This window comes from Pristiophorus japonicus, chromosome 1 (assembly GCF_044704955.1).
Source record: "Pristiophorus japonicus isolate sPriJap1 chromosome 1, sPriJap1.hap1, whole genome shotgun sequence".
Classification (NCBI taxonomy): domain Eukaryota; kingdom Metazoa; phylum Chordata; class Chondrichthyes; family Pristiophoridae; genus Pristiophorus; species Pristiophorus japonicus.
The window spans coordinates 328,391,640-328,413,731 of NC_091977.1; the positions used below are offsets into that span (position 1 = coordinate 328,391,640).

Consider the following 22,092-nt stretch of genomic DNA (forward strand, 5'->3'; position numbering starts at 1 on the left):
CCGCTGCTGCTCCATTTTCTTCATGGATCCTGGTCACGATCGCTCAGCACAGCACACTGCTTGAGTGCTGGGCTGAATGCAGAGCACCCCTGCTCCCTGGTGGTCCAGGTAAGTCAGTTTTCCTTCTGCAGAGTCGGCGGTGTGTTGTGAGGGAAGAGTCCCTCGCACGAGGCAGTGTTGCATGGCCCAGTGTGCAGCACTGCTGAGGCGTCCGCCCCGTTAGCACCCCTGAAAGGAAGTGGAGTGATCAATTTAGCGCTCCACTTCCTTCTGGGGCCAGTAACATGAATTTCTCGAGTTGGGCGGGATTTTTTTTCTCCTGGTGCTAAGTCTTGCGCCTCCCGATAATGAATTTCATCCCCCAAGAATAGTCTTAATGCCATTATACAGGGTGTAGGTGAAGCCACACCTGGAGTACTCTGTTCAGTTCTTGCCTCCTTACCTAAGGTAAGACATACTTGCTGTAGAGGGAGTGCAACAAAAGTTCCCTTGACTGGTTTCTGGGATGAGGGGATTGTCCTCTGAGAAGAGATTGAGTAGACTAAACCTATCTTCCCTGGAGTTTAGAAGAATGAAAGGTAATCTAATTGAAACATATAAAATTCTTAAGGGGCTTGACAGGGTTAATGCTGAGAAGATGTTTCCCCTGGTTGGGGAATCTAGAACACGGGGTCACAGTCTCAAAATAAAGGGTTGGCCATTTAAGACTGAGAGGAGAAGAAATTTCTTCATTCAAAGGTTTGAAATTCTCTATCCCAGAGAGCTGCAGATGCTCAGTCGATGAGTATATTCAAGACAGAGGTCGATACATTTTGGGGAATTAAGGGACATGAGGATAGTGCGGGAAGGTGGAGTTGAGATATAGCTCCTATTTCATATGTTCTTATGAAACATATAAGATTCTGAGGGGGACTGAAAAAATATATGCTGAGTGGTTGTTTCCCCTGGCTGGAGAATCTAGAACTAGGGGCATAATCTCAGGATGAGGGGTTGAGACAGATGATGAGAAATTTTTTCACTCAGACGTTTGTGAATCTTTGGAATTCTCTACCCCAAAAGGCTATGGATGCTGAATTGTTTAGTGTATTCAATGCAGATAGATATATTTTTGGACTCCAGGGAATCAAGAGCTATGGGGATCAGGTGGGAAAGCGGAATTGAAGCCAAAGATTAGCCAAGATCTTATTGAATGGAAGAGCAGGCTCAAGGGGCCGTATGGCCTCCTTCTGCTCCTAATTCTTATGTTCTTATATACCTTTTTGGCTGTAAAGTGCTTTGGGATGTACTGAAGTTGTGAAAGGCTCAAGTCTGCTACCTCTCTGGGCCTTTGCCACTTGATCAGAAAGCAGGGATGCCTTCTCCTGAGCTGTCATCTGAACACAGGGGTAGGCTGCTTGATAGAGAGTGTTGCTGCCTCTCTCCTCTCACACGGTAAGAGGTCAGTTTTGGTCAATGACCCCCTTGTGACTTGTGGTCTGTTCAGCAGGGCTGAAGTTGGTTCCTTGAGTTATTAGTTTCTCATGTTAGAAATGAAGATGTACACACTTATCTTGGTTTGATGTCAGTGTGAGATACTGGTAGGGATATAACTTGTGCACGTTGTGCATGTGTGAATCTAAAAGTAAAATCACAACATTCTGACAGAGCTGGGCTTTTCAAGGTTCCTTTTAAACCTTGAGCAGACTTGTTTCAAGAGAGTTTATATAAATCGACCTAAATTGATGTTTTGTTCATGGTAAATAACAAAAATTGACTTTTCTCCTTTCAAAACATATAGTTTTCAAGATGGTCACAGTGCATTCGACTTCTGCTTGGTGTAATCAGAGTCTTATTTAGTGAAATAATATTAGTCTCTGCTACTTAAACATTGGGGCTTAAGGACAAATCAGAAAATATTTAAGGAGATCAACTGAATGTGTTTGAATATAAGCAGTGTCACCTGAGCAGGATTAATGCTGGCTGAGGCTTGACTGGAGCTGGAGTCTACACTTGGGAATTGTTCCTATTCGATCATCTGCTGATTGTCCTGTGCTATTTTTTTTTATGCAACTGTGAAAGGGGTCAGTGATTGAGCCTACTGTTCTGTTATTTGTAACCGTTGGTTACTGACCTTTGCATCTCCCTCCCGCCAGTACATGCCTTGTTCGCTCTTGATGTACAAGATCATCTATTTAAAAACGTTTACATGTTTTTTCATAACTGTATGATTCTAGATTACACAGTTCAATTCTCTGATCATTTTTATACCCTGTATGTGTTGAGATGCAAGCACAGCCAGACAAGATTCTGACTCTTCAGCACTTAAAGCTGAATTCCCTTCCGAACCTCAAAAAATGGGAAATGTGCTTCAGCACTAACATAAATGGCTCAGCAAGCCAGGGAAGGGATACCCAGGGTCTGGTGCACAGCACTCCAGCTTTGTGCAGGGGGTCAACACTGCAAGAGAAGTTCTCTACCCACAGCGGGCAGGACGCCATCCAGAAAGAAGGATGTAGGACCACATCACCGAGGCTGTCACTGCCAGCAGTGTAACCCCCATCCGCTAGCTGCAATGTCCAAAGAAGCTTCATGACCGAAGAGCACTGGTCAAGGTCAATGAATGCATCTTGAAAAGCCATCTCCTGCTAACTGAATCACTAGCCTCACACATTTCTCACTGCATGACTTTCACACACCCACCCCCTCCAAAATCACTCATCTAGTATTCGGCAGTCCCTCATATCGAGGATGACCCGCTTCCACACTAAAAAGGGATGAGTTCACAGGTGTTTCAATGAGGGACCTGACAATCTAGGTCCCGAACTACATACTAAAGGGTGGAAGATGCCTGTGCATGGATTCTTCTACGTGGGGTGGCCGTTGCACACCAGCCACCACATGGACTTGACAGAGCTAGGTCTTGATCCAGTGGCAAGGGTTAACCAAGACGACTGGAGACCAAGCTCTGCTGCACGGACCTAGTGCGTGCACATGCTCCTACTATCCATAGATCGTAGTGTGGGCTGGCCCATGCTGCCCCTGGGCCCTCACCGCTTCTGGGCTCCGAACCCTCGCCACTCCTGGGCCCTGATCTCTCACTGCTCCTCTGCCCCGATCAAATATGGAGCAGTCAGAAACAGGACATCAATTAGTCTCCTCTTATCTTGGAGACAGCAAATATCAACATAGTTATATTCCAGCCTGCTGAGACACCAGCGAGTTCACAAGTGACTGCAGGATTTGGATTCTGCTGTTGTTGCTGCTGTTATTCACATCCTAATGAATCGTGTTCATTCTGTTAGTTAGCGTTTGTTTCTGCTGATGTTAATAACCCTTCAGTTAGGCTGGAGTTTAATATTTTGCTATTTCAAATAACTGCCACTCATCTACCAACAATCTGTACCAATTATGAGGCACATCTCCCATCTTTAGCCTCACCTCACCCTCTTGGAGGAGATGGTGCAGGTCATTGTTGACAGGGGCATGGCTGAGCCCTTGGGCAGCGGCGGGGCAAAAAGGATGCAAGGTGCTGGTATCCCCGTACGTTATCCTCTTTCTGACATGCACCTCTTGCGGTCAACCAAACCGGCCTCCTCCAACACCTCTCGTCCAATGTCCAGCTATATATTCTATTATATGAATGCAATTAACTTTTATTCTCTCTCTTTCTTAAATGGAACATGAAGTTCTCAATGGGTTTGCTTATTGAACTCTCTAATATCCTATAGGGCTTTATATTCCCACTGTTAGCAAAACCATGCAATGAACATATTGTGTTATGGACATGTTTGATACTTTCATGTTATATGTACATATTCTGAAATCAAGTTGCTACTGTGGTTTCTAATCTCCATTTCTCCTAACTTCATGCAGATGAACACTTTCTTTTACATTAGATAGTTAATTACATGAATGTGGATTAAAATAGAAATGGGAATGCAAGGTTTTGATATTTAAAGGATATGGGTCTATCTCTGTATGGCTTTGCACATGAGCAGCCGAGACCTAAGCACAATCTTCAGGTGAAGCAGGGCTAGCTGCCTGTGGAATAACTGGACCAGGGTGTGCAGATATAATGATGGGTATTTTGTCTTTGAATAGATTTGACACTATGTATACAGTCAGTCCAGATAACAATTCTCCATGATCAACTCATGAAATTTTTAGACCAATAAGCTGGGATAGTTGGATTCTTCAAGCATTTTTCTCATTTGCAATGTTGCCTTACTTTTGGTCCAAGTGGGAGAAAATGTATTGAAACATTTCTAGTCTTTGAGACCATCCTTTCACCAAGTATTGTTTCTCTTTGATAATGATAAGTACATGAGGGAAAAAGGAATAGGATATGTTGGTAGCGTGGGAGGTGACTCGTGTGGAGCATAAACACCAGCCCATTTGGCCCAACTGGTTTATGCCGTTTTTGTGCTGTACGCCCGATGTAATTCAACACCCGCTTTATAGTTGTATATTCTGTCTTTTTATATTTCCAGTATACATTCCTATGTCAATACTTCTAATAGTAGTTGCCTATATAAATATGTCACTTTGTAATTACACCCTCCCACCAGCAGTAGCCCGATTCAATCACTTATTTGTGATGTAAGTTTGTCCTTTCCCCTTGGAAGTAAGGGTACATTTTCAATGCAAAAGAAGCTCCAGGGCTTGAATTTCTGGTGAGCACTTTTGTGTCTTAAGTTGGTTGTATCTGGAATAACGCATGTGACGAAGTACTGCCAGTGTCTGGTACCCGTCTGACTTTAAAAATGGAATATATCTAACTCTTCCTGAATTGTCCTGTGCACATCATTTATACTGTATTCTAATTACTTCAGTAACTGTTTTGGAAACTTGTGTAAAATCCACACCCATCTATTTGACTACTGGGGTGGGGGAATTAAATATTAAATTGGACATAACTGCAGAAATGTATGGAATACCAGGGTGAGCTTTTAGAAGGAGCTCCTGGGATGGTAGTAATACTATCTATCTACACAGGATGACTGGTTTGGTAGATGATGAGGAGAAAAGTGATAGCCGAGATCTATTAAGAACGCATGTGAGAAGATGTAAAATGCAGTATCTGTGGTTTGAAATGTTTTTCTCTTGTTCTGAGTGTTGAGAGTACAAAGCCTTGTTGAGTGAAACCCGCTGAGACCAGAGACCATAACTGATGCTTGGACCGCTATATAAATTTCTGAACCCACTGTTGCTGGGATTTGTTAGAACTGAAGTTAATCGGGTCATCTTCCCCACCTCCATTATTAATGATACCTCAACAGAGTATATGTATTAGTGAGCTGTAGTGAAGATAAATAACAGTGTGGGATTTCTGTGCTGACAAAATTTAGCTCTGATCCAAGCATAACAGCGTTTAAAGCTTGTACGCTTTGTAGAAGTCCCAGTATTGCACTCCTTGCCATAGGGCAGGGGATTTGGTCCGTCAAGAGAGGGCTTGATAGGTGCTATAGAAAATTTCATGAGGTCGAAATTGCCCCTTTTTGCGACGCCCGTCCGGGGGACACTAATAGGGCGCAAAACAGTTTTCTCCCAGGTGGTGGGTGCTGCGCAACCGGTGCTGGGGAATTTTTTCACCATATTCCTAGGGTTTTGGGGCAGACAAAAGCTCTACCAAGTTGGGTAGGCTTCACCTTAATAGCACCTGCATTAATATCCTCATGGAGGATGAATAAAAGGGGAAAATAAAGAAAGACTTGCACTTTATATAGCGCCTTTCACGATTACTGGACGTCCCAAAGCACTTTACAGCCAATGAATTACTTTTTGAAGTGTAGTCACTGTTGTAATGTAGGAAACACGGCGGCTACTTTGTGCACAGCAAGATCTCAAAAACAGCAATGTGATAGTGACCAAATAATCTGTTTTAGTGATGTTGATTGATAGATCAATATTGGCCGGGACACCAGGGAGAACTCTCCTGCACTTCTTTGAAATAATGCCATGGAATCTTTTAAATTCACCTGAGAGAGCAGATGGGACCTCGGTTTAACACCTCATCCAAAAAGAGAGCATTGGGGAACACCCAATCCAGCAAGGTTGGGAGGAACGGCAAATTTATATTTTAAAATAGAAACATGGGTGCAAGAGGGAGAAAACTGGAGAGGTGGCAAGTTTTATGGAAAATAAGTAAGATGGTAAATTTAAGCGTCTCAGCAGTAGAGAAGCAAAAGGTTGGAAAACAGTCAACTGGGAGTGTCAGCCTAGTCTCTGGAGTGGGATTTGAACCCACAACCTTCGTTTTGAAAATGTTATTTATGAAAGAGTATTAATGACGGAATCCATGAAATGACTTTAACGCTAATCTGTTAATAATGTGTTGTTTCTTGTCACACAGTGCTTCTAGCTAGGGAGACCTGAGTACACATCACGGCCTTGGCAGTTGAGGCTGACCTGATAGTATTTTTGTCACTGTTTTGGTGAATCTTAGCCAATTGCCACACAACACCTAGTGGTGGGGAATGCCAATTTGGCAAGTTTATTTTGCTGGCTGTATTTTGTACGAACTTGTTGGTTGATATTCCCTTGAGTTTAGAAGGTTGAGGAGTGATCTAATCAAAGTGCTTAAAATAATAAAGTATTAGAGAGCGAGAGAAAGAAAAACTTATTTCCTCTGGTGCTGGAATCCAGAATCTTAAAGTTCAAGTCAGGCTAACTCTGAGGGAAATCGGAAAGCATTTCTTCATACAAAGTCTAGTGGAAATCTGGAATTCTCTTCCCCCAAAAGGACTGTGGATGCTGAGGGTCAATTTAAATTTTTATGACCTAAGGTCACTAGATTTTTGTTGGGTAAGGGTATTGAGGGATATGGAGCAAAAGCGGGAAAATGGAGTTGAGGAATGATCTAATTGAATAGTGGAGTAGGCTCGAGTAGCTGAACAGCCTGCTTCTGTTCTTAACATGGTGAGCTGCACACCTGTTGTCTAATTTGATGGTGGCTGTGGAGACTTAGCCATGTTTCTTATCTAAGCCCAAGGTGGAAATGAGGGACAAGCACAGAGGGGGTGTGTAAATGTTTCCTTTTCCCTTTATATAAAAAAAATCCCGCTCCTAACAGCTTACACTAATTACAATCCAATTGTGCAATGCCACACGTGATGCTATTGGATTCGTGTCCAAATGTTGAGATGTTCGTGTCTAACTGAAGATATACAAAGATAGCTGATATCTCCATATCTCTCTGAAAATGCTGGTTTAATGCATAGTGAAAACATTCCAACTCCTAATGAGATGCATCTTCTGTTGATAATTTGCTGAGTTTAAGATGTTGCTGCAATCAACTCCCTACAGTAATATGTTGACGATACATAAAAGATTGATTACAACACTATGAATAAGGTGTTTTCAAATATGCAAAGGGCCCATTTAGAATGTTTGCCTCATGAATGGGGATCAGTGCAGAGAATGTGAAACATATTGTCAAAAATGAGTCTTGAAATATGAGGTTGTCTTAAGCAAGATTATTCTTGGAATTTTTTTTTAAATAAACAATTTTTTTCCCCAAAAAAATCTAGTAGCATGGAAGCAAATATTAGCTTCCAGAAAATCTGGATTGAGACGAGAAGCTAGTTCAAATAAGGATCTATTTAAAATTGTACCAAGAATAGTTGGAGTGTGATTAGAAACCAATTTGATTTTTTTTGCTGTTGATTTAAAGTTTTGAGAACATTTATTTTAAGCTTTGATTTTGCAGTGTGCTGTTAAGATTATTAGCTTCATTGATCAGCCTGTTCAACTCCAGTGTTGTGAGCAATATGTATCTCTGCTCACTTTTAGTAATAAGGCAATGGCATTAAAACTGTCATACATTACATTAAAACTGTCCAAAAGCTGACTTAATGGATTTAAACTTGACTTTCATTTGGGGAATTTCTCTCCAGTGCTCACTACAATAAAATCTTGATCAGGGCGTTTGGCAGCTATAATGGGGGTGGGGGGGGGCATAGAGGTTATAGTGGAGGGATATGGATGGTGTGTCATCATCATCATCATATTGAATGGTGGTGCAGGCTCAAAGGGCCAAATGGCCTATTCCTGCACCTATTTTCTATGTTTCTATCATCATAGGCAGTCCCTCGAAGCGAGGATGACTTGCTTCCAAACCAAAAATGGATGAGTTCACAGGTGTTTCAATGAAGGACCTAATATTCTAGATCCTGAACTACATCTTGAAGGGTGGAAAATGCCTGTGCGTGGATTTTTTTAACATGTGGTGGCCATTGCACACCGGCCACCACACGAGCTTGACACTGTAGCCTATCCAATTTCCAGTGGCAAGGATTACCCAAGACGACTGCAGACCAGCTCTGTGCACTGGCCCGTGCTGCTCCTGGGCCCCTGGCCCCGAACTCACTCCTCCCCTGGGCCCCGATCACTTAGTTAACTAATTGGCTTTGTTTAACATACTGTAGCTAGCTGATTTTTAAAAATAGCACTGACCAGACTTTTTCTCGCTCCTCATGAGTGGAATAGCATTCAATGGGGAATCTTTACTAAAAAAAAAAGTAGGAACTTGCATTTACCTCACGCCTTTCACCACCTCATGACATCCCAAAGTGCTTTACAGCCAATGAAGTTGTTTTGAAGTGCAGTCACTGTTGTAATGTAGGAAACACAGTCGTCAATTTACACACAGCACGGTCCCACAAACAGCAATGTGTTAATGACCAGATCATCTGTTTTTTTTATTAATGTTGATTGAGGGATAAATATTGGCCAGGACACCGGGGAGAACTCCCCGTGCTCTTCGTCAAAATGCCATGGGATCTTTTACATCCACCTGAGAGGGCAGACGGGGCCTCGGTTTGACATCTCATCCAAAAAACAATCGACACCACTATCATCTAAACATTTATCTCGTTGCTTGTGGGAGATTGTGCGCAAAGTGCGTGTCTTTTCCCTGCGCAACACCAGTGACTGCACTTAATAAGTACTTCATTGGCTGTGAAGCACTTTGGGATGTGGAAGGTGTTGTGCAAGTATGTTTTTTTGTTACCTGGTAAATAATGTAGGCTTATTTGACCCAAATAAATGGAGCTTTAGTCGAGGGATTCAATTCAGATTTTTGTTGCCCTGCACTGTTGTAGATACGGATTTTTAAACTACCCAGCATTCGAGATCAAATAAACACTTTCAATTGTTTTCAACAAGTTACGAACTGCCAAATCTCAAACAGAGTCCTGTTTATGGTCTTGTTCTTCATTGCCCAAGTCTGTTTTATATCTTAAATATTTGACACTTGTATTTTTCCAGCATCTTCCAGTTGGTGCTTGAGATTTTCTCTGCTGCATTGGGAATTACATAATGCAATCATCGAATGGATTGCATTGTGATTTGATACTACTTGCAGCAAGTTCTGGTTTCCATGACGACCAGCTTGTTTCCTCTGCTGATTTAATTTTTTTTAACAACATATTGCAAAGTATGCTCCAGGCAGCAACCTTTTTCAATTTGTTTAGGTATCAAAAATGTACGTTTTTAGTTAAATCCAGATGGATACAGCATTGCAGTTTTTAACGGGCAGTATAGTGTGGATGATGCAGAGTCTAGCATTTGCTTTCCGATTCATTACCTCTCACGCACAGTTTTCTGCAACGGTTTTGGTGGGTTGTCGAATGGGCAATTTGTTGAGGTATTGGTTTTGCTGTCATCTGGCACTATTAGTAGCAATGTTACTTTGGGATTGGGGAAGAGAAGGATTTAACACGAAGCCTTGTATCTGATTTGGTTTTAGTTCTCAAAGCAGATGTATGATTCATTGAACCCCCCCCCCACCCCCCTCACCCTCTCCACCCACCCACCCACCACTAGAACAAACACAAAATATGCCCGTTTACCTACCCGTTAATCATGTGACTTAATTGGGTCAAAAGTAGAGGTCCTGTTTCTTTTCAATGAAACACTTAAAGGTAGATATATTTTACATCTCACTTAGACTGAATGAAGTAATAATGATCTGGTGACTCCATTAAGTCTGGCCTAACTAGTTCTGTGTATTGCAAGATAAATTTACATTTGGGAAAGAATGTGTTACTGTAATTTCTTTTATAAACTATTTAGACATTGTTTTCCTGCTTTATTTAAAGTGCGCATGTAGAATTTATTTGATGTTTACCTGTTAAATACTATAGTTAACTAAATTGCATTTCCAAAGCCTGTACTAGATTTTCCAGCGATGCATCTTGCATTTCAAACTGTTTGTTCCCCTCTCTGAACTTGTTTTCTATAGCTGAATTCTACCCGTTGTCATTTCTTGTACTGTTTGTTTTCACACCTGTCCTATGTCGTTTTAGTATTATTTTGTCTAGGATAATGGCTTGCAGTCTTGGGATTCATTTGCACCAGGAATTCTGGGGGCGAAATTGTCCCTTGCCCCGATTGGGGGCGGTAACCTTCCGAGGCCGGGACTGTTATCGCCCGGCCTCGAAGTCCCGCCCCCAATGCGGAATTGGGCTTTCTTGGAGGGACACACCCAGGGCAGCAGAGCGCCGCTGGGTTCAGTGCAGAGGGGTCGGCAGAAAGGGGTCAGCGTGCATGCCGATGACGCTGTGGCGCTCATCGCGGGGCGCAGCAATATCGGGACAGCAGGCCCCAAACCTCCGGGGCAATTTCCTGGTCCGCATAATCCAGCCCCCTCACCCAGATGATAAATCCATTGTGCCCCGTTAATGCCCCTGCTGGAGGCATTAACGGGGCTATAAAAAGGGACAAATTCAGCCCCTCTTTCTTCTAACCATTTAGGGTCATGCAGATTTCAGCATTTGTTTATCCTGCTCATTAGACAATTTCCTGTCCACTTTCTTTTTTTGGGATGGTTGGAAGTGGTCATCTTTGTGCTCGATTCTGTTCTTGGCAACCCAGTTATCCCCCAGAACCACTGACCACTGGAGCGACATGCAGTGCGAAAGATCAAAGTTACAGAAGCTTCATGCCTGAAGTGCGTGGTGTACACAACATTCCTGTACTTGGATTGGTGTAATGGAAACATAAATACATGGAATTAATTCAAATGAGTGAATTTTTTTAAACACTTTTCTTAAAATCACAATTAAAAGAATTTTAATTTAATTTTAAAATGGTGATACATGATGTCCGACCCCATCATTCACACAAAGGTTAGCTCAACTGTTACTATCCCCCATCAAATGCATGTTCACAAAGACACCCTACCCACTCCAGTCCCAATTCACAGACGCAGTACCCTATCCAACTCACCAGCCTTTAACACACAGGCACATGGCCCCATCCAACTCCCCATGCTTTCACACTGACACAGTACCCCATCGAGCTCCGCACTCCTTCACACACAGGCACAGTACCCTAAGCAACCCCCCACTCTTACACACAGATGCAGAACTCCACCAATACACATACACACTGTAGCCCATCCAACTCAACACCCTTTCCTACACACACACAATGTGCCCTATCCAACTCCCCATCCTATCACATAGACCCTGTACCCCATCCAATTCCCCACACTTTCACACACTTACTGTAACCTATCCAATTCCCCACCCTATCACACAGACACAGTACCCCTTTCAACTCTCCACCCTTTCACACACAGATACAGTACCCCTTTCAACTCCCCATTCATTCAAACACAGACATGGTACCCTAGCCAACTCCCTACTCACAATAAGACGCAGTACCACACCCAAAACTCCACCCATACAAATACACACTGTAGTCTATCCAACTCCCCATCCTTTTATACAGAGTGTATCCCATCCAACTCCCCACCCTTTCACACATACACTGTACCCCATCCAACTCCCCACCATTTCATACAGACACTGTAAACAATCCAACTCCTGACTTTTTCACAGACACAGAACCCCATCCAACTCTCCATGCTTTCATACAGACATAGTATCCCATCAAACTCCCCACTCTTTCACACACAGACACGGAACTGTATGCAACTCCCCACACTTTCAGACACAGATGTAGTACCCCATCCAACACCCCACCTTTATATATGTATATAAATATATACACACAGACACACACACACACACACACACACATCCAACTCACCACTCTTTCACACACACAACCACAGTACACCATCCAACTCCCCACCCTTTCAGACAGATACAGTACCTGTTATGTTTAGAATAACTCCACAAGGCTGAATATTGTAAACTTAAACTGATGTGACCTTTGTCTCTTTAATAAAACTCCAGAGTGCCAAAGCAACATGGCAGACAACCTTTTATACTCGCTTACATGAGATATGCGGGTGACCTTTGGGCCTCCAACAGGTGTGCCCTCTGGTGGCAAGTCTTAAAGTTATAATGTTTACATACATAACAGTACCCATCCAAATTCTGCCACTTTCACACACACAGGCTGTAACCCATCCAACTCTCCAACATTTCACAGAGACATAGTACCCCATCCAGCTCCCCATGCTTTCACACACAAACAGTACCCCATTGAACACCCCCTCTTTCACACTGACCCTGCCCCATCCAACTCTCCACACTTTCTCACACACACACAATGTACCCCTTTCAACTCTTCCTTTCACACACAGACACTGTACATTATGCATCTCCCACCCTTCCACAGAAACACAGTACACCATCCAACTCCACACCCTTTCACACACACTGTACCCCATCCAACTCACCACACTTTCACAGATATCATCATCATAGGCAGTCCCTCAGAATTGAGGAAGACTTGCTTCCACTCATAGCATGAGTTCTTAGATGGCTGTACAGTCCAATATGAGAACCACAGTCTCTGTCACAGGAGGGACAGATAGCGGTTGAACGGAAGGGTGGGCAGGGAGCCTAGTTTGCCGCACGCTCTTTCTGCTGCCTGCCCTTGAGTTCTGCATGCTCTCAGCGACGATACTCGAGGAGCTCAGCGCCCTCCCGGATGTACTTCCTCCACTTAGGGCGGTCTTTAGCCAGAGATTCCAGGTGTCAGTGGGGATGTCGCACTTTATCAGGGAGGCTTTGAGTGTGTCCTTGTAACGTTTCCGCTGCCCACCTTTGGCTCGTTTGCCGTGGACAAGTTCTGAGTAGAGCGCTTGCTTTGGGAGTCTCGTGTCTGGCATGCGAACTATGTGGCCTGACCAGCGGAGCTGATCAAGTGTTGGGGATGTTGGCCTGGTCGAGGACGCTAATGTTGGTGCATCTGTCCTCCCAGGGGATTTGTAGGATCTTGCGGAGACATCGTTGGTGGTATTTCTCCAGCGACTTGAGGTGTCTACTGTACATAGTCCACGTCTCTGAGCCATACAGGAGGGCGGGTATTACTACGGCCCTGTAGACCATGAGCTTGGTGACAGTTTTGAGGGTCTGGTCTTCAAACACTCTTTTCCTCAGGCGGCCGAAGGCTGCATTAGTGGCGGTGTTGGATCTCGTCATCAATGCCTGCTCTTGTTGATAGGAGGCTCCTGAGATAAGGGAAGTGATTCATGTTGTCCAGGGTCGCGCTGTGGATCTTGATGTCCGGGGAGCAGTGCTGTGCAGCGAGGACAGGCTGGTGGAGGACCTTTGTCTTACTGATGTTTAGCGTAAGGCCCATGCTTTTGTACACCTCCGTAAATTCGTCGATTATGTCCTGGAGTTCAGCCCCGGCGTCTGCGTACTGTAGCTCGACGACATAGGGTGTAGTGGTCTTGGACCTGGCCTGGAGACGGCGAAGGTTGAACAGCTTCCCACCGGTTCTGTAGTTTAGCTCCACTCCAGCGGGGAGCTTGTTGACTGTGAGGTGGAGCATGGCAGCGAGGAAGATTGTGAAGAGGTTTGGGGCGATGACGCAGCCCTGCTTGACCCCAGTCCAACGTGGATTGGGTCTGTGATGGATCAGTTGGTAAGGATCACGGCTTGCATGTCGTCGTGGAGCAGGCAGAGGATGGTGACATACTTTTGGGGGCATCCGAAACAGAGGAGGACGCTCCATAGACCCTCGCGGTTGACAGTGTCAAAGGCCTTTGTAAGGTCGAAGAAGGCCGTGTATAAGGGCTGGCGCTGTTCCCTGCATTTTTCCTGCAGCTGTCGCTCTGCAAAAATCATGTCCGTTGTGCCCTGGAGGGGACGAAATTGCATTGCGACTCCGGGAGGAGCTCCTCGGCCATGGGGAGAAGACGATTGAGGAGGATTCTAGCAATGACTTTCCCAGTGGCTGATAGCAAGGAGATTCCTCTGGAGTTGCCACAGTTGTACTTGTCCCCTTTTTTAAAGATCACGTTCACTGCATCTCTAAGATCTCCCGGCATGCTCCCCTCTCTCAAGATGAGAGTGATGAGGTCATGTATTCGTGCCATCAGTGCTCCTCCGCCATACTTCAGTGCCTCAGCAGGGATTCCATCCGCCCACGTAGCCTTGTTGTTTTTTAGCTGTCTTATGGCTGTCTCCACACCCTTTCATACACACAGGACACCATCCAACTCCCCACCCTTTCACACAGAAACAGTACCCCATCGAACATCCCGCCCTTTCTCACAGACCCTGCCCCATCCAACTCTCCACACTTTCACACACAGACAGTGTACCCCTTTCAACTCTCCCTTTCACACACAGACACTGTACATCATGCATCTCCCCACCCTTCCACAGAAACACAGCACACCATCCAACTCCCCACACTTTCACATACACTGTAACCAATCCAACTCTCCAACCTATCACATACAGACACAGTACCCCATCCAACTTCCCATTCTTTCACACACAGAACCACAGTGCACCATCCAACTCTCCAAACATTCAAACAGGCACTGTACCCATCCAAATCCCCACACTTTCACACAGACACTGTACCTATCCAAATCCCCACACTTTCACACACAGACATGGTAACCCATCCAAAGCCCCACCCTTACACACAGACACACACACAGTGTACCCAATTGAACTCCCCACCCTTTCACACACAGACACTGGAGCCTATCCAACGCCCCACCCCTTCACACACAAACACAGTACCCCATCTAACTCCCCACTCTTTCATACACTGATAATCTACCACATCCAACTCCCCTTCCTTTTACACAGAGACACTGGACACCATCCAAAACTGCACCCTTTTACAAAGACGCAGTATCCCATCCAACTCCTCACCCTTTCTCACAGACACTGTACCCCATCTAGCGAGAAGGAGGAACTGAGGGAAATCCTTATTAGTCAGGCAATGGTGTTAGGAAAATTGATGGGATTGAAGGCCGATAAATTCCCAGGACTTGATAGTCTGCATCCCAAGGTACTTAAGGAAGTGGCCCGAGAAATAGTAGATGCATTGGTGGTTATTTTCCAACATTCCATGGACTCTGAATCAGTTCCTATGGATTGGAGGGTAGCTAATGTAACCCCACTTTTTAAGGAGGGAGAGTAAAAACAGGGAATTATAGACCAGTTAGCCTGACACCATTTCACACAAACACTGTATCCCATCCAATGCCACACCCTTTCACATACACTGTACCCCATCCAACTCCCCACCCTTTCACACATACACTGTACCCCATCAAACTGTGCATCCTATCCAATCCCCCACCCTTTCACAGAGACACTGTAGTCCTTCCAATTCCTCATGCTTTCACACAGACAGTATCATATCCAACTACCCACCCTTTCGCACAGAGACACAGTACCCCAAGTAATGCTCCCACCCTTTCACAGAATCACTACTCCATCCAACTCCCCATCCTTTCACATAGAAACACGGTGCCCCATCCAACTTCCCACCCCTTCACAGAGACACTGTATCCATCCAAATCTCCACACTTTCACACACAGACACAGTAACCGATCCACGCCCCGCCCTTACACCGTCACACTCACAGTGTACTCCATCCAACTCCTCACCCTTTCACATTGAGACATGGTGCCCCGTACAACTCCCCACCCTTTCACATACACCATACCCCATCCAACTTCCCACCCTGTCATGCACTCACAATGTGCTCATTTCAACTCTCCACCCTTTCATACACACATATACTGCACCCCACGCAACTCACTACCCTTTCACACACACATTGTACCCTATCCAACTCCCCACACCCCACACTTTCACAGAGACATAGTACCCCATCCAACTCCCCATGCTTTCACATAGACACTGTACTCATCGAAATCCCCACACTTTCACACACATAAAATAACCCATCCAAAGCCCCACCCATACACACAGACACACATTGTACACCATCGAACTCCCCACCCTGTCACAAACTCAGTGTACTCCTTTCGACTCTCCATCCTTTAACACACACTGCAACTTGCTATCCCTTCAAACACACACACTGTACCTCATCAAACTCCCCACCCTTTAACAGAGACACTGTACTCCATCCAACTCCCCACCCTTTCACACAGACAGTACCCCATCCAACTCCCCACTCTTTCAGAGAGAGGCACAGTACTCCATCTATCTCTTCACCCTTTCACACAGAGGCACAGTACCCCATGTAACACCCCCACCCTTTCACAAAGACACTGTATTCCATCCAACTCCCCACCCTTTCACACAGGCATACACTGTACCCCATCCAACTCCCCACCATTTCACTTGGAAACAATATATCCTATCTGTTGTGTATGGAGAAAGAGTCAGACTGAACACTGTGAGCTCAAAGTAAAGTGTGACCGTAGTCTTTTATTGCAGGTCTCCAGAGTGCCTCTCCAACCTGTGAAGCCTCCTTAAATACCTGTGCTCCCAAGGGATTATGGGATCCATTGGGACTCCACGGGATGAGCCCTCTGGTGGCTATACAGAGTAAATACAAGTATACATATATAACAACCCCCCCCCCCGCCCCCCCGAAAGTCAATAGTGTAACTATTTACAATGTGAGTCGATCTGGGGCCCTTGCCCTGGTTGATCATCTTGGTGTGAAAGCTGGTGTTGTTGAATCATTTGTTGGGCCATCGCTGGGCTGCTGTGTAGCTGGCCTTGCTGGGCTGCCTGGTGTGTTGGGTCCTGCAGGGCTGCTGTGGATGATGGGTTCTGCCTCCTGGTCAACGTAGTGCCGGTTGCCACTGGTGTCTAGGGGGATCAAAAAAGGTAGGGTCCAAGGTGGGTTGCTCAGGATAGTCCGTGAATCTGAGTTTGACTTGGTCCAAGTGTTTCCGGTGAATGAGTCCATTTGAAAGTTTGACCCGAAACACCCTGCTCCCCTCTTTGACCATGACAGTGCCGGGAAGTCAATTGGGACCTTGTCCATAATTTAACACAAATACAGGATCATTGATTTCAATCTCACGTGACACATTTGTGCTATCATGGTATGCACTTTGTTGAAGCCGCCTGCTCTCTACCTGTTCACATAGATCAGGGTGAACAAATGAGAGCCTTGTCTTAAGTGCTCTTTTCATGAGCAGTTCAGCAGGTGGGATCCCAGTGAGCGAGTGGGATCTCGTGCGGTAGCTAAGCAGGACTCGGGATAGGCGAGTCTGCAGTGAGCCTTCAGCTACCCTCTTCAAGCCTTGCTTGATGGTTTGCATTGCTCTCTCTGCCTGACCATTGGACGCTGGTTTAAACGGGGCAGATGTGACATGTCTGATCATGAGTTCTTTGAACTCAGCACTGGTAAAACATGACCTGTTCTCGCTCACCAGGACATTGGGTAAGCCGTGAGTGGCAAACATGGCCCGCAGGCTTTCAGTAGTCGCAGCGGACGTGCTAGCCGACATTATCTCACATTCAATCCACTTGGAGTACGCGTCTACAACCACAAGGAACATTTTACCCAAGAACGGGCCTGCATAGTTGACATGTACCCTAGACCACTGTTTGGAGGGCCAAGACCATAAACTTAGAAACTTAGCGGTGCCTCCCTGGGTACATTGCTTAACTGCGAGCATGTGTTACATCTGTGAACGCAGGACACAAAGTCCGCATCGATACCGGGCCACCACACGTGGGATCTGGCTATCGCTTTCATCATTACGATGCCTGGGTGAGTACTGTGGAGGTCATTGATGAAGGTGTCTCTGCCCTTCTTGGGGACCACTACTCGATTGCCCCACAGAAGGCAGTATGCCTGAATAGACATTTCATCTTTGCACCACTGGCACGGCTTTATCTGTTCCTGCATTTCCACAGGGACACTGGACCAGCTCCCATGAAGCACACAGCTTTTGACTAGAGATAATAAGGGATCCTGGCTTGTCCAGGTTTTGATCTGCCGGGCAGTGACGGGTGATTGCTCACTCTCAAATGCTTCCATAACCATGGCTAGATCTGCGGGCTGTGCCATTTCCACCCCCGTAGTGGGCAATGGCAGCCTACTGAGAGCACCGGCAAAGTTTTCTGTGCCTGGCCTGTGGCTGATGGCGTAGTTGTATGTGGACAACGTGAGTGCCCATCTCTGGATGCGGGCCGATGTGTTGGTATTTATCCCTTTACTCTCAGAGAAAAGGGATATAAGTGGCTTATGGTCAGTTTCTAATTCTAATTAAAGCCCAACCAGGTATTGATGTATTTTCTTTACCTCATAGACACACGCTAACGCTTCTTTTTCAATCATGCTGTAGGCTCTCTTGGCCTTAGACAGACTCCTAGATGCATAAACAAGTGGTTGCAGTTTCCCGAAATCATTAGCTTGTTACAATACACACCGGACGCCATATGACGACGCATCACATGCTAGTACCAAATGCTTACGTGGATCTTACAACACAAGCAATTTGTTTGAGCATAACAATTTTCTCGCTTTTACAAAGGCATTTTCTTGGCTTTTGTCCCAAACCCATTCGTCCCCTTTTCGTAGTAAGACATGTAGTGGTTCTAACAGTGTGCTGAGACCCAGTAAGAAGTTACCAAAGTAGTTCAGGAGTCCCAGAAACGACCGCAGCTCCGTCATAAACTGTGGCCTTGCTCGATTGCCTCTATCTTCACGTTGGTGGGCCTGATGCCATCCGCCGCAATCCTCCTTCCCAGGAACTCCACTTCAGGCGCCAGGAAAACGCACTTCAAGCATTTTAACCTGAGCCCCACGCGGTTGAGTCGACTAAGAACCTCCTCCAGGTGCTGCTCAACTGTGTTCCGACCTGTGATCAAGATGTCATCCTGGAAGACCACGGTGTGCGGGACCGACTTCAGTAAGCTTTCCATGCTTCTCTGGAATATCGCCGCCGCTGATCGGATTCCAAACGGGCATCTGTTAGAAACATAGAAACATAGAAAATAGGTGCAGGAGTAGGCCGTTCGGCCCTTCGAGTCTGCACCACCGTTCGATAAGATCATGGCTGATCATTCCCTCAGCACCCCTTTCCTGCTTTCTCTCCATACCCCTTGATTCCTTTAGCCCTAAGGGCCATATCTTACTCCCTCTTGAATATATCCAATGAACTGGCATCAACAACTCTCTGCGGCAGGGAATTCCACAGGTTAACAACTCTCTGAGTGAAGAAGTTTCTCCTCATCTCAGTCCTAAATGGCCTACCCCTTATCCTAAGACTGTGTTCCCTGGTTCTGGACTTCCCCAACATCGAGAACAATCTTCCCGATTCTAACCTGTCCAGTCCCGTCAGAATCTTATACGTTTCTATGAGAAGCCCTCTCATCCTTCTAAACTCCAGTGTATAAAGGTCCAGTTGATCCAGTCTCTCCTCATATGTCAGCCCAGTCAACGCAGGAATCAGTCTAGTGAACCTTCGCTGCACTCCTTCAATAGCAAGAACGTCCTTCCTCAGATTAGGAGACCAAAACTTAACACAATATTCCAGGTGAGGCCTCACCAAGGCCCTGTACAACTGCAGTAAGACCTCCCTGCTCCTATACTCAAATCCCCTAACTACGAAGGCCAACATACTATTTGCCTTCTTCACCGCCTGCTGTACCTGTATGCCAACTTTCAATGACTGATGAACCATGACACCCAGGTCTCGTTGCACCTCCACTTTTACTAGTCTGCTGCTATTCAGATAATAACCTGCCTTCGTGTTTCTGCCCCCAAAGTGGGTAACCTCACATTTATCCACATAATATTGCATCTGCCTGTCCTAACCTGTCCAAGTCACCCTGTAGCCTCCTAACATCCTCCTCACAGCTCACACCGCCACCCAGTTTAGTGTCATCTGCAAACTTTGAGATACTGCATTCAATTCCTTCATCTAAACCATTAATGTATATTGTAAAGAGCTGGGGTCCCAGCACTGAGCCCTGCGGCACTCCACTAGTCACTGCCTGCCATTCTGAAAAGGACCCGTTTATCCCGACTCTTGGCTTTCTGTCTGCAACCAGTTCTCTATCCACATCAGCACATTACCCCTAATACCATGTGCTTTGATTTTGCACACCAATCTCTTGTGTGGGACCTTATCAAAAGCCTTTTGAAAGTCCAAATACACCACATCCACTGGTTTTCCCTTGTCCACTCTACTAGTTACATCCTCAAAAAATTCCAGAAGATTTGTCAAGTATGATTTCCCTTTCATAAATCCATGTTGACTTGGACCGATCCTGTCACTGCTTTCCAAATGTGCTGTTAGTTCATCCTTAATAATTGATTCCAACATTTTCCCCACTATTGATGTCAGGCTAATCAGCCTATAATTACCTGTTTTCTCTCTCCCTCCCATTTTAAAATGTGGTGTTACATTAGCTACCCTCCAGTCCATAGAAATTGATCCAGAGTTGATAGATTGTTGGAAAATGATCACCAATGCATCCACTATTCCTAGGGCCACTTCCTTAAGTGCTCTGGGATACAGACTATCAGGCCCCGGGGATTTATCGGCCTTCAATCCCATCAATTTCCCCAACAGAATTTCCCGCCTAATAAGGATATCCTTCAGTTCCTCCTTCTCACTAGACCCTCGGTCCCCTAGTACCTCTGGAAGGTTATTTGTGTCTTCGTTCGTGAAGACAGGAGCAAAGTATTTGTTCAATTGGTCTGCCATTTCTTTGTTCCCCATTATAATTTCACCTGAGTCCGACTGCAAGGGACCTACGTTTGTCTTCACTAATCTTTTTCTCTTCACATATCTATAGCAGCTTTTGCAGTCGGTTCTTGTGTTCCCGGCAAGCTTCCTCTCGTACTCTATTTTTCCCTTCCAAATTAAACCCTTTGTCCTCCTCTGCTGAATTCTAAATTTCTCCCAGTCCTCAGGTTTGGTGCTTTTTCTGGCCAATTTATATGCCTCTTCCTTGGAAATAACACTATCCTTAATTTCCCTTTTTAGCCATGGTTGAGCCACCTTCCCCATTTTATTTTTTACTCCAGACAGAGATTACAATTATTGAAGTTCATCCATGTGATCTTTAAATATTTGCCATTGCCTATCCACCGTCAACCCTTTAAGTATCATTTGCCAGTCTATTCTAGCCAATTCACACCTCAAACCATCGAAGTTACCTTTCCTTAAGTTCAGGACCTTAGTTTCTCAATTAACTGTGTCACCCTCCATCTTAATAAAGAATTCTACCATATTATGGTCACTCTTCCCCAAGGGGCCTCACACAACAAGATTGTTAATTAGTCCTTTCTCATTACACATCACCCAGTCTAGGTTGGCCAGCTCTCTAGTTGGGTCCTCGACATATTAGTCGAGAAAACCATCCCTAATCCACTCCAGGAAATCCTCCTCCCCCGCATTGCTACCAGTTTGGTTAGCCCAATCAATATATAGATTAAAGTCACCCATGATAATTGCTGTATATTTATTGCACGCATCCCTTATTTCTTCTTTGATGCTGTTCCCAACCTCACTACTACTGTTTGGTAGTCTGTACACAACTCCCACTAGTGTTTTCTGCCCTTTGGTAGTCCCCAGTTCCAACCATACCGATTCCGCATCATCCAAGCTAATGTCCATCCTTACTATTGCATTAAGCTCCTCTTTAACCAGCAACGCCACCCCACCTCCTATTCCTTTCTGTCTATCCTTTCTAAATGTTGAATATCCCTGGATGTTGAATTCCCAGCCTTGGTCACCCTGGAGCCATGTAACCGTGATGCCAATTACATCATATCCGTTAACTGCTATCTGCGCAGTTAATTCGTCCACCTTATTCCGAATACTCCTTGCATTGAGGCACAGAACCTTCAGGCTTGTCTTTTTAACGCACTTTGCCCCTTTAGAATTTTGCTGTAATGTGGCCCTTTTTGTTTTTTGCCTTGGGTTT

The 22,092-nt window shown here is 45.2% G+C and overlaps 1 protein-coding gene across 1 annotated transcript in view; it reads left to right on the forward strand.

Moving 5' to 3' along the window:
* The window catches only part of rspo2 (R-spondin 2), a 233,464-nt gene that overhangs the window by 36,489 nt on the left and 174,883 nt on the right, over positions 1-22,092 (forward strand). The window lies entirely within an intron of this gene.